Source organism: Lepisma saccharinum, chromosome 18 (genome assembly GCF_977018435.1).
Source record: "Lepisma saccharinum chromosome 18, izLepSacc3.1, whole genome shotgun sequence".
Taxonomy (NCBI): domain Eukaryota; kingdom Metazoa; phylum Arthropoda; class Insecta; order Zygentoma; family Lepismatidae; genus Lepisma; species Lepisma saccharinum.
The window spans coordinates 59,119,955-59,124,602 of NC_139246.1; the positions used below are offsets into that span (position 1 = coordinate 59,119,955).

A 4,648-nucleotide genomic window follows, 5' to 3' on the forward strand; every position below is an offset into this window, starting at 1 on the left:
TCACACAGATGACAAGAGATAAAACTGTAGACACAAAACGACGTCCTGCAGCCACACTTGTGGGCAAATACTCCCGCTGTGCCCCCTTGCAGGTGCCCTTGGCCGTTGAGGGTGAGGGGGGGGGGGCTGCAACACCCAAGACTATTAGAAGGAGAAGGCTGGGGCCATACCTGATCACGTGGTCCTTGACGAAAGCGTGACACCACCGGGCGAACAGATCACTCCGCGCTACGGGTTCGGAACGGTTTGGTTTGAGTTTCTGTTTTAAGTCCACTTTATGCACAGTAAGGCTAATCGGGACTGGACCTACAGTTTAAAGTGGAATCCGAACCACTTGTGCCTCCACCGGGTATCGAACCCGGGACCTCTTGATTGCAAGGCAATGACGCTACCACTGCGCCATGGGGGAGGCCTAGGGGTTCGGAACGGAATCAATGCAGAAATTATGAACAAATAAGAGCCAGAACCTACCTGGGATTGAATATACAGATTCACTTAGGATCCGAGAAAATGTATGTCTTCAGAATTGGATTCGGTAACAGTTCGTTATATCGGAGACACATTACAATCGGATATTTTGTGCTTGTCATGGTTCGTACTTACTTACGAATTGTGTATTGCGGAACATAGTTCAAGGTGCATTATGCTTTCCAAACGAAAATAACATCGATTTTTCACATTACGAGTAATTCTTTTGGTTCCGGAACATACAATATGGCGCGCACAACTGTGGATCATCGCGCGTCATGCTTGTGTTTTGTCGGTTTGGAGTGGATATGCAGTGTTTCAATCTTCTTAACTGAAAAATGCCTACTTTCGTGTTCATTATGTCATCACAAACCATTGACGGATAGCCCCAAAAAACAATTCACGATAACCCCAAAAACCATTCACGATAGCCCCACGAACCATTGACGGATAGCCACAAAACCATTCACGATAGCCCCAAAAACCATTCACGATAGCCCCAAAAACCATTCACGATAGTCCCACGGACCATATCAGGCAAGGTTAGGTTAGGTTGGGTTAGGTTAGGTAAGCATAGTTAAAAAAAATCGTAAAAAAAAGGCACGTTTGGAAACAGTGGCGAGACCGCGTGACTTTCGACGCTCGCGCCATCTGCAGGCACATAATGGAAACAACGGCATAATGCTGTCAGAAAATGCAAGTTCCTTACATAAAAAGTGATTATTTCTTGTTCTGCAGCATTCTATAGTGAAGTTGTCAGTTTCCGCGAAAGAAAATACATCGAAGAACTTCGACAATGCTACAGAAACTGATTTCAGTAAGTAGTTTCTCCTGTAAATTTGAAGAAACGTGTCTCCGATATAACGAACTGTTACCTTGGATTCTACAGCTATTAACACATGTATTGCATCGGTAGTTTTTACGTCGTCACGTTCCTCTGTGAAACTCAAAGTTTCATGTAAAATTGAAGTTAATATGCCTGGTCATGCGTTTTGTTAAATAAAGAAAGGCAGAAAGCCAAAATTATAGATAAGGTGAATATGAAAAAGAAAACAACCTCATCTATTGCTCTAGTTTAGGATTGAGAGAGGAGCTGTTTCCACTTAACTTCCTCAATTTCGTAATTTTGCTTCGACTATTGATATTTATTTCTTCATTAAGTTTCCTTATTCAGATTACAGTTCTGAGTCTTATGAATCTTTGAACTATACACTGGGAGTAATATGAGGAAGTTCCGTGTGTATTATGTCACGAACAGTGGCGTAAAGTGAGTACAAGATCTGGGCTATCTCACTGTCACGTGGTCCTAGGCTATGAGTAGAAATAAGTTTACCAGCTCCTAACAAATCTGGTTGCCAACTCATAGGAAATCAGGTTACCAACTCATAATAAATCAGGTTGCCAACTCCAGAATAACCATCATCATCTCACTGATATGAATAATTTTGTTTACAATTTCTGATCAATTTTTCTCCCGTATTTTATTCTCTAGACTCCAGGCTTCGCAGATAGCCTAGCTAGCCAAGAATATACGCCCCTGGTCACAAACACTTTAAACAACTTTCGACTGAACGTAAACTTAGGACATGTAGAACTGAAGAAAGTCGAGGCTGACTTTATGTATATATACTCAGTGAGATGTTGGACAGGGGTGCGCACAGACGGTTTTGTGGAATCTGGTTGCGTCCACTTAACTTGGGGAGCGATTGTGATGAAAATTTGACTGAATAAATAATAGAGCAATGGAGATCGGAAGTTTAACTACGTTGTGATTTAAGCATCACTCGTACATAAATATCAAGTTGTGTATTTCCAAGGGAATCATAACAGTTACTATGTATAGACACGAGAAGAGATGGAATTTTCACGCGACGAGATAGACCAGTGTCATCTCTCGGCAACACTGTATCTACTATTTGAGGTGCACAATATCCAGCTTTTACATATTAAACCTTAAATTGCAAAGTGAATTCTGGTGTGGAATTACCCTTGATAAGGGAAGTTTCCTTTAGCTTGTAGTAAGGGAATTGAGCACTAGGCTGGAAGATAGCCAAGTCTTGAGTATTACTGTTGCACTTAGACTGTTGTGCGAATTTTAGTGTGGAGGTCGAAATTCAACGCTTCAATGCCAACAGTGAACCTATAATTGACAGGAATTTTGGTGGAGGACTGGTTATTAAATTGGGGGGTATGCTTGCAGATCTTGCCTTACTATACTCGTGAGAGTCTCTATTATAAATTACAATATATATTTTTTTATTCTAATAATTGTAACCCAATTGAAGTGTATGGTAGCCTGTGTAATGAGACTACTGTTATCGCAATCCACTAACAAGTCTCGTTAGATTCGTTGTGTTCAGTTGATATGATCCACATTTTTATGTGAGGTCACCAGTAGAAAATATGTCACTAATGTATTTTTGTGAAGAAAAGCGTAATTTCTTTGTTATTATATGTAATAATGCACCTTGTTTGTAATGTATATCTTTTGTTTATTGTATTTTGTGCTACATTATGGGTAATTTAATGTATCTTTGTTTGAGAGAGTGCACTATACGAATTTGTATTTCTAAACATGCATAGATGTCAGTTTTGTTGGTAGAATCTTTTTGTAAATAGTGAGTGATTCATCTGTACTTGAATCTGTGTTCTCGAAATAGTATAAAAGCGAGGATATCGCGTAAGAATCATCACACTTTTTCGCCACGGATCGACGAAGCTTTTAAAATTAAAAAGAACTCCTCGGTGTTGTGCATACATCTTGGTATGGTAGTTCGGGGAGCAAGCTAGGCCTATGTGATCATAGGTACGCCCATAGCCATGCATTGATGATATGCAAAATACTGCAACCATTCTACGTTAAATAATAAAGCTAGCCTAAGGATTAATTTGGAAATAAAAGGGTAAAGAGCAAATATTGGCTCAGTTATCATTGCATATCTCTTGGTGTGGTAGTTCGGGGCGCAAGCTAGGTCTATGTGATCATAGGCTTGCCGATAGCCATGCATTGAGTTTATGCGTTTTAGTTGAGTCAATTAATCGACAAAGCGAAATCCTCGTCTTCGTCTCAAGTACATTTGCATTATAACTGCAATAAATAAAGAATAAAACCTTTCAGTTTATACATACTGCAGTAATGTGGTCTTTGCCTAACACTATCCCTGTACGTACCTGAGAGGAGTCTGTGTACTTCACCGAGTCTCATCGTTCACCGCTGAGTATTATTAAGTTAATATTAATAGTATAATAATACGACGCGTGAAGTAATTGCAAGAACGTATCACAGTTATATATTGTAACGAACCTGAGAGTTAAGGTTTTATGTTTGTAAGAAGTTAAGTTTTTTTAAATGTTTGTTACTTCAAATAATGTGCAAGCTGTCACAGACAACTATAGTTAGATTGATACAGTTGTGGTTGGAACTTGTATATACAGTATGTTTATAAATACGTCATAATCTGTTCGTGTTGACGTCACTTTCTCATCTCAGCAGAGGAAGTGAACCCACCTGAATGTTTCTCACCTGAGGACAGACTGGGTTTGGAAAACAGGTGAAGGTGAAGAAATGATAAGAACTTGGAAACGGAGAGAATTGAAGTATAGATTTTCGGTTTTCGAGTTTTCTTCTTGCCGATAGGTTGAAAGTAAACAATTAATTATGTAATTTGACTTTCGCTATATGTGAGTGAATTGCCCAACGTTAGTATTGAATGTTCTACTGTTTTATTGGTAAGTGATCATGAAATATACGAGATTATAAAACTGCGTTTAACTTTGAAAACAGTGTTGTGTTTCTTTTCTACCCAGCAAACCCTGATGATTTGCAAAGATTCTCATGTTCCCGACTAAAGAAGTAGCGGACTAACTTTGTGATGACTGGTGTACTACAACCGGGGGGACGTTGCAATATTATCACTTCCTGTTTTCTTCATTTCGTCGGAGATCACAACACGTCGCAACACCTCACTGAAGGCATTATAAAGTACAACACTTCACAACCCAACAATCCCGAAATACAAGAAAAAAGAAGCCGAAAAGAACAAAACAGATCAGCCTTTCCAAACAGTTAACACGTTTCTTCTCGTATGCGGTAATGGCTCATCTGGGTTTTGTCACACCCACGCCTGTCGCGAAAAGAGGCGTGTCTGATCCCAGCCTTTCCTTTTGGTACACTTCGTTT

At 39.6% G+C, this 4,648-nt stretch overlaps 1 non-coding gene across 1 annotated transcript; it reads right to left on the reverse strand.

Annotated features, from left to right (window-relative positions):
• Positions 1-337: 337 nt before the first annotated feature.
• TRNAA-UGC (transfer RNA alanine (anticodon UGC)) lies at positions 338-412 on the reverse strand. Its single transcript has one exon. It is a non-coding gene; the product is annotated as a tRNA-Ala (tRNA).
• Between the last annotated feature and the right edge of the window lie 4,236 nt (positions 413-4,648).